Here is an 8,669-nt window from a genome sequence, read left to right as displayed (position 1 = left end):
CTGCCAGCCCAGGATAAGAGGCAATGGGCCAGCTGAAATACTCTTTTACACTGAAGGTGGTTGAACACTCAGGATGCTCCCCAGAGAGGTTGTGGAGTCTCCATGCCTGGAGGTACTCAAAACCTGACAGGACATGGTTCTGCACAACCTGCTCTGGCTGACCCTGCTTGGACAGGGGTCTTGGATCAGATGCTTTCCAGGGGTACCTTCCAGCCTCAACCATTCTGTGATTCTGTGACATGTGTTTTAATCTCCAGCACAGCTATTTTAAAGTATTCCAGCCATTTGTACCTCACTAAGTAAGAAACTTGGCTTCAAAGCCCAAGAGCACATTGAGTCTTTACCAAACCTGTGGTGCCAGAGTTTCAGGAGTGCTTTAGCAGCCTAACAAACCAAGGAAGTACAAAATGTGCCATGTGAGTCAGCTGTGTCTACTGCATCAACCATACGATCCTAAGTTTCTCAAACAAAACCAGTTGCTGTCAGGACAGTGTGGAGCCAAGTTAGCATGATTCAAGTTCGAGAGTCAATTTTGTGTAATGTCAGGAGTTACCTAGTGCCACCCAGTGTTGGCAGCTAGAAAAAGAAAGGTTAAATATGGTTACAACAGGGTGTAGCCTAGTGAAACAGGAAAAAAAATAATAAATCCCAGCCCTTGCTTTCTGTATCAGAGGTGAGCAATTGCACAGAAGCCATTCAGCACTGAAGTCTGGGAGACAGCTGTCCCTCTGTGGCTTAGATGTTGAAAAAAAAAGCACCTTGCACCTTTTATATTCACCTTTCAAAGCATATAATCAGTCTGAGAGAAATGTAGATGGCCTCTTACACCATGAGTCTCACTCCTCTAAGCTAGCATGAGTTAGATGTTCAGGAATTTAGATGAGAAACAACTACGTGAGAGGTGTCTCTTTCCTGGGATAAGTGGAGCACAGTTAAAATGTTACCTTTTTTCCCCTTTTATCTCAGATGCTGCATATGACCTGCATTTCCTTGAAGCCTTTTATATTGTATGGGATCTCACGTATATCAGACAAGGAAATAAATACTTTCCCAGTCATGGCCTTTTGATGACTGAAATAATTCTGCTTTTGTCCTTCAAAGGGCTGTGCAAAACTTGTTGAGTGTCATGGTCAGACAGGGAAACTGAGGCACAGAGCCAGCACTAACTTCCCTCTCACAGCAGGGAGCTGGGTCCTGTCCAGGAGGGGATGGAGAGGACCTGGAGCCCAGAACCCAAGAGGAAAAGAGGAGAAGGGGAAAGTAAGAGGTTGAGATGTTTTGAGCCCACCAGACACTGACAGTGAGAGGATCACAGGGTTGTGGTTTTATCTGCAGTGCCCATGGCAGAGAAATCCTCCTTCAGCCCCTTCTTGTATCTTGGACTCCTTTACTCTGCCCTGACGTGGCCTCATTTCCCAAAGAAATGAAGACAACCAGCAGCTTGAGCAGTTCTCTGCCAGCTCTTTATTTTACCCCACAGAAGACAGAGGGCCAAGGAGAGACTGACGCAGGCGTGTAACTCAGATGAATACATCACAAACAGGAAGATGAAGGGTGGCTGCCCTCCAAAACCATGTCTTCACAAGGCGACACACTGGTTAATGGCGTTTCTGGAGGTCAGGGGTCCCTCCTGACATTTGTATGTTCTCCTCTTACCCCTCAAGCCCCTGTGGCTCTGCAGATCCCTTGGGTGGCTGCCTGCTGACAAGAAGCCCCCTCTCTAACCCACCTTCTCCTGAGCTCCTGGAGGCAGGCCACAAGCTGAAAACTCCCACTCCAGGGCCAACACGCTCAGGGTGCTCTTTCTTTTTTTGACAGTCCTTCATGTTTCCTTGAGGACCTTGGAGCAGAGCTGGCTCTTCTGGCTCTTGGCACCTGTGGGAAGACCTCCACGGTCATTAATTATATCTGCATGCTTCACTGGGGCCCCACACAACCTAGGTGCTCTCCACAGCTACGAGACTTTCAGTCCTCCTCCCACAGAGCTTGCAGCTTAAAAATGGAGGCAGAAAATCTCTAATTCTGGTGATGACTGCCCAGCCTGGGCCTCAGGAATTCTTCAAAAAGAGAATTGAGAAGGTTCATAGCGTAGGTGTGCAATGAGAGCCAGTCCCTGCCCTGAGGTTTTACAGTCTCAGCAATCAGGGTGAAAGCACAGGAACAGGACAGAAGCAGGAGACCTGCGAGTCGCTGCGTTGCACGGCGTGACGCTGCTCAGTTTGCAGATCTGAGACGTTTTTGAACCTATAAATAAACCGGGGACGTTAATGATGCCATTAATCTTGGTTGGCCGCCGTCCCGGCCGTTCTCAGTGGCGAGGTTACCTTGCATCGCCCAGCAAAAGTTGGTCCCCACGGCCTTACCAGTCCACCGTGCCTTTGTTTACAATTTCTGCTACGATATGCCAGGAATGAATTCCTAAAAGTATAAACAAGGATTTCTCCTATCGAGGAAAAATGAAGTTTGCACATACTGGAAACAGGCCCCTCGGAAAACCAAGCCTACGCAGCTTTCCTCGGAACTGCCTGCTCAGATGTCCAAAATGGTCAGGCACAGCCGCTTGTGGTTAGGGAAATAAACGCTCCCCTACCACCAGATAGTAATGCCGGCCAACCTTTTTTATTTCTGTGTCTTGCCCAAGAAGTTGCGACACTCTCTCAGCAGCGGCAGAAGGGAGTTGTTTGCACTCTGGTCCCAGGTGATGTGTGGCTCCGGCACTTATTGGGACTAACTTCCCAGGAGCACTCAGCACCGTGACTCGGTTTCCTTACCTTCACCCCCTGTTTTCTTTGTGCTATTTACCCTTAGTTCCCAATTTCTTAAGTGGTCTGGATGCCACTTCCTATAAAGTATCAACTAAGGACAGTTAAGAAGGATTTGGATGCTTTTCCTTACCTTACCAATGACATTTTTGGGCCAATGTCAGCAATTTCTCTGTGGAAGATCCAACCCTCTTGACCTGGCTTGCAGCTCATAAACAGTGTAACCTGCTCTCCCTCAGGAACCACAATTAAATGCATTTAATTTTCTTGTTTTTTCCTTTTTTCCCTGATGACATCCACTGGGCACTGGTAACACTACAGCTACCCTCTTTTAGGGGTTACTGAAGATGAGGGAAAACCACCTATGAAGGACAAACTCCCATTAATTTGTTGTGTGTAGGGGTCAAGCAGAACCTGAGAACAAGCTGAGGGTGTGGAGAACCGAGCAGCATGTGCCTGGCACAAGGAGGCAAGGTTTGGTGTGGCGTGTAGCCCGTTTGGTGAGCAGGGAGATAACTGGGTCCAGCCCTGTGCACCGCGTCTGGCAAGGGGAGCTATCCGGGACACCAAGATCTATATGATGGGGAGAAAGTTTCTTTCCCACCTTGATTAGCTTTCCTAGTTTTAATCGGTACAATTTTTATTAACTCCTAATTTCTATTTGTGGGTTTTGCTGAGCTGTTGCTGGGACTGGGAGTCTTCTTCATTCCATCAGTTGGGTTTGCTTTCCATATATTAGCTTATTGCATTTAGAGAGTTGGCCATCTAAACCCCATTGGTATAAACTGGAGCAACGTCCACCTTGTAAGGGAAGTGGGGAGAAAAGCCCCTCAAAATCCCGGTTTTACTCCTAATTTTATTCTCTGTCTGGTGGAACAGCGTGTCTGGTAAGAGACCAGCTCGCAGCTGGAGCCTGGCAGCAAACACACGGAGGTGCTCCAGACAGGCTCGACTTAACATTCACCTTGACAAAGTAATCAACCTGTCAAGCAAAGGAAGTCCTCGCGGCCAGACTGGTGATGGAAGGTAACCAATACTCCGTCTGCAGCATCGGGCAATAAAGGATTTAAAATATTACAGGAGAGGAGACCTGAAATGCTAGAGAAGAGAGTGTATGTAGAGAAGGGGAGAGATTAGCAACGTGCAAGAGCCAGAAAAATGAAAAAGAAACTCCAGAAATGTTTCATATTGGCTGCAAATGAATAACAGCCTCAAATGAAGTGGTTAAGGCTTGTTGCATATGGTAAAAATACGGGCTAAGCCAAGCAAACAGTCTCGGGCTAGTGGCACAGAAGAAATAATCTCCCTAGAGCAAGAAAAGGCATCTGTTTATTTATCCTGGTTATGGAAATGTCCTTGCCCAATGTCAGCAGCGCTGAGAGCTCTGTGGGCAGGTTGCACCATCTCCCGGCTCCGGAGGAGACCCGAAACCAGTGTCCTGTATGCGATGTCCCTGGGCAGCCCTGCTCCTTCCTGGGGGCACGGAGATCAGACGGGGCCGATAGCAGCAGCATGGAGAGATCCCTGACCTCCCCTGAAGCAACACCTGTACAAAACCACTCTGCAGGGATCAGGGTCACATAAAAAGGGCCTTCAGTGGTGACACCAGCTAAATTAATTAATTAAATTAAAATCTAGCTTCACCGCTGCTTAGAAAAACCTGATGTCTTGAGTGAGGGTTGAGGATCCACACCCCATCTGCAGAAGACGCTTCAGAGACCACCTGAGATATCTGCACATCAGGCATGGAAATGTGAAGATCTCACCTGTTAATGTTGATAATTAACTATTTTATTTGCCTGGGAAAATGTGTGCTGGAAGCATTTCCTTCAGGATGCTGCGGTCCAAGGCAGTGGGAGCCCAGGGCTGCACTCTGTAGGTCAGAACAAATATACAGACAATGAGATTGCTGCCCTCGTCCTATGTGGGCACTGACCACACTATGGGATTCAAAAACACTGGACATTACCTCTGCTACATAAACCTGGCATTTCAGCTTACCTCCGGTGTGGCAGAGCTTCCAAACTCTGCAGGCCTGACCAGACCGCTGTAGCTCGTTTGGGTTTCTCACCGTCCTGGAGGAGTTATTAGACTGTTGTGAGACCGAGTCTCTAATTAGGTCCCTATAGCGGTAAGACTGTTTCCTCTGTAATCACTCAGTGGGAACTGGTGCTTTCTCCTCTGTATTTAGATTTTTATTTATTTCACCCACATCATCTGTCCAAAGCCCTGAGTCTCCCAGTCCGCTGGATGCAAATGACTTTGGCATTCGCTGTAAGGATGTTTCTTTCCAGCTGCTTCACGTTTCCTTTTGACAAGCTCTTCTAGAGAAATTTATAATGAATTAACTCCAGGCTGGACCACTTGCTAGTCTCTTAAATCCAGTGCTGCTTCAGATCTTGATCAGCTGGTTTAATTTTTAACTCTCACAGAATTGGTAAGTCCAAGCTGAACTGTCACACACCATGATCGGGAGATGGTTCCCAGACAGGCAGAGCAGCAGCCAGGGGCAGTACGCATGAAGTAAGCACACAGAGGGACTCTACTTCTCCAGCATACCACCCAAAGGAGATGGATCAGTTCACAGGGAAAGTTATCGGAGACCTGGAAAAGAAAGAGTCTTACTGATTTAAGCGCATGTGAAAAATGATGCAATGCACCGTGTAGAACATTTCACAAGCATCTTACAAAAGTGATATTACACAAATGCACCTTTCTCCACATTTTTTTTCCAGATCCTCTTTTTCTGGTTCTTGTTTCTGAGCACATCCTTCGATACAAGCTTAAATTTGGGTCCTTGTTTGAGCTCCTGCACAAAATCGATCTCATTTCTGCAGGTCCTGCCCTCCCGAGTCCCACAACTGCTACAGGGTCTGCAGGTGTTCACCCATTGTGAAAGTCGGGTCATTAGTGCTTTGGCAACCAACCGCTGATTTAAGCACCCGATTTTCATCAGTTTGACTTCCAGCTCTAAAATTTTGGCCTAGAGGTGAGGAGGATACTGGAATTTGTACCCCAGAGCCTGGAAACACGCTAGTCATTCTGAGCTCCGGCTGAAACGAAGGCTCCTCGCCTGTCAGAAGACTTAAAACAAAACAGGAAGTTCTTAATACCAGAGACGGAGCTGACTGGAGAGCCGAACAATATAAAGCAGAAAGTGTCTCCCCTTTTTCCTGTTTATCTCTTGCTATTTCAGAACGCAGGGGAGATGAAGCCTCAAGGAGGAGTTTCTCAATCACAATTCGGCGCTGCGGGGCAGCACAACTGGAGCTGTAAACGGTCCACACCGTCCCAGTAAAGGCAGGGCATCTCTCTCCTACAGCCCTTTGCCATGCTCTGAACCAAATGTGCAACCCGGTTTGAGGTGTCGGGGTGGAACACGGCACACCAAGGCAGTTTGCAGGGGGCAGGAGCTTAGAGAAAGCGAGCAGTAAGCGAAACCGCGGGGGAGGGCGACAGGCCGGCTCGATATAATTACCTTAGGAAAACACTGGAACTAACGAACTTTCTCCTGAGAAAGGGCCATTAGATTTTTAATTAACACAGGCCATTAGGACCACAGCTCCATGCCACGGCTGAATGGTGGTTTATCAAACAGGACCAAATTGCTGGCACTGGCCTGGGAGGAAGCTGGAGCATCACAAAAAAAAAATACCATGCGTACCGGGCTAGCAGTGATGGCATAGAAATGAGCAAAACTTGCTGGCCTCGTGGCCAAGCCTTGTCACATCAGCACAGCACATTCCAGAGAGTGTTTGGTCTTCTGATGGCAGAGCCAGAGGGACAACCTGTGGGGATTTGGGCTCTCTGGCTGCGGGAGCTTTGCTTTGCTTCGCTGGTCGCTGTGGAGGTGGGCAGGGGGCGAAGCTGCCTCCCCAGGCACAGCCACTCACAGAGCTTCTCACGTAAGAAAAGATTTTTCTTGGCCCGGAAAAACTGGCACCGAGCAGGAAATTAAGGGTAAAAAACAGCTCTGTTTATTTGTTTCAACTTAAAATTGAGCAGGTGGTAATTCCTCGTACAGCTTGGCTTCTCTTTCCAAAACAAAGCACAGGATGGCTAAGGCTGGCAGCGGGTACCAGCTCCCTCAGCAAGGTTTCCATTCTCCTGGTGAAACAGGAGATTGGATGTGAGGATTCATTTTGCTTAGTTCCTTCCCTCTCTTCCTTTGTTTAAAGTTTTGGGGCTGTTGCTCTTTTCCCCTACCTGAAGCAGATTCACAGAGCCAGGTCACCACCACGGAGCCTTCCTCCTTTCTGTTTTACACCAGCAAAACACTTGCTGTTTGTGGAGGGGACCTGCACAAGAGAAAAAGAAACAGAGAGGTGCTTGCTTTCCTGTCCTTGATAAGGCTTCAGCTGCGAATCCATGAAAACAGGCACGTGGTTTTCTTCCCCCAACCCACAAATAAAGAGGTGAGCACACCCATCCCTTTTTAAAAGGAAAAAACTCATCCTCGATCCCAAGACCACTGGGGCTGCAGATGCCAGAAGACAAGGGAAAACACAGCACCACGGATTTCATTGCCACCTCAAGGAAGTCAGCTGAGAACGAAGTCACGGAGCTGTCCCCCAAAAGGGCATCTTTCTGCCACGAAGGAAGAAAACACTTGTATAGGGGCACAAGATGACAAAATGACCGGCCCAGGCGGCTGGAAGATGCAGCTTCACGTTACAGCTGAGTCAGTCTGACAGCGTCGTGCTGCAGACGAGGATGGGCTCCTCGCCAGCTCCGGTGCTCTGCTCCTCTTCCTGCCTTTGCACTTTGCTGCCTCCTACCCCGAGGACTCTGTTTCAGGGACCTACACCAAAGAAGACTCTCTGCAAACCAAGGCAGTCTCCTCAGTAATAGCTTAGCCACTAGACCTTGGTTTTTTTTGCAAGTAGGCAACTAGAAAAAAGAACAGAGCAAAGGTAAGGAGAGGGGAGAGACAGCACCTTTACAGGCTCACATCCCTGTGATGTCACGCTCCTTTTTTCCCCCTTTTTCCTCCCCAGTTATCACTCCAGCAAGCCTGTCTGTGGATGAGCCAGGCCAGCTCCTCGCAGAAAATGGACGGTGTAGTTACGAGTCATTTTCATGCTTTAACCAAGAAATACAAGAACAGGTGAAACGAAGACCAAAGAATCCTACAAAGCAAATTAGTGAGCCTTAAAGCAAACCGTTGGCTCTGTACAGCTCCAGCCAAACATTTCTTTGCATCTGAAAGTCAGCTGCTCTAAGTGCCCTGAAGCATCCCTTCTGCTGTCCAAAGCATACAGCCCAAAGGTAGTGCAGAGCGAACCTACTCGGGGCCTCGTAGGGCTCTCTCCAGTGCCGTATCTGAAGGCCTCCTCTTTGAAGTATTCATCTCGTGTGCCCTAGGGGTATGGAAGTGTTATTCTTACTTCAAGAACAAGGGGCAAAAGGCTGAGGCAATTTGAGCAGCTTGCCCAAGGGAGCTACTGGCAGAGCAGAAACCTGGTCGTAGCTCATCCCCATCGACATCGCAGGCTAACACCTGAGCCTGCAGACACGCCCTCTTCTCCCCGAAAACGTGAGAAAAGGAGAAACAAAAGCAAAGCCATAAAGCAGCGGTTAGAGTCATTTGGGAGCCCTCAGCACAACCTCCCACGCAGCAACCACCGCACAGTCCTGGCTGGTTCTGCGTTACCTTTCCCCTCTCGGCTCCCCTGCTCCATCCCGACACAAGCTGGGAGCTGCCCGGGGCAGAGGCTGTTCAGCTACTTCATCTGGGGTATCCTGCAGAGGGGCTGAAAATCGGGGCAAAGAGGCCAGGTTTTGCTTTCTCTGCTCGCTCCGGGATTTTTGACTTTAGTGAGATTATTTAGGTTGCAGGCAATAGCTCTTGAGGGTGACAAGGATCTGGCTAGTGAGCCCAAACAAGCCTGGAAGCCCTGCACACAG

At 48.7% G+C, this 8,669-nt stretch overlaps 1 long non-coding RNA gene across 5 annotated transcripts in view; it reads right to left on the bottom strand.

Annotated features, from left to right (window-relative positions):
- Positions 1-1,024: 1,024 nt before the first annotated feature.
- LOC137851408 (uncharacterized) overlaps positions 1,025-8,669 on the bottom strand; it is a 31,150-nt gene continuing 23,505 nt past the window's right edge. For 2 of the 5 annotated variants that reach the window (XR_011093162.1, XR_011093160.1), the window contains exons 3-5: positions 5,475-7,060; positions 4,764-5,366; positions 4,502-4,635 (exon numbers count right to left, since the gene is read on the bottom strand). This is a non-coding gene — a long non-coding RNA (uncharacterized lncRNA). Of the gene's footprint in view, positions 2,245-2,324; positions 4,636-4,763; positions 5,367-5,474; positions 7,061-8,669 lie in introns of those variants that run through there. The other 3 variants (XR_011093163.1, XR_011093167.1, XR_011093168.1) reach the window with 3 other exon arrangements.

This window comes from Anas acuta, chromosome 1, assembly GCF_963932015.1.
Source record: "Anas acuta chromosome 1, bAnaAcu1.1, whole genome shotgun sequence".
NCBI lineage: Eukaryota > Metazoa > Chordata > Aves > Anseriformes > Anatidae > Anas > Anas acuta.
This window is presented reverse-complemented; position numbering and strand designations above follow the sequence as displayed.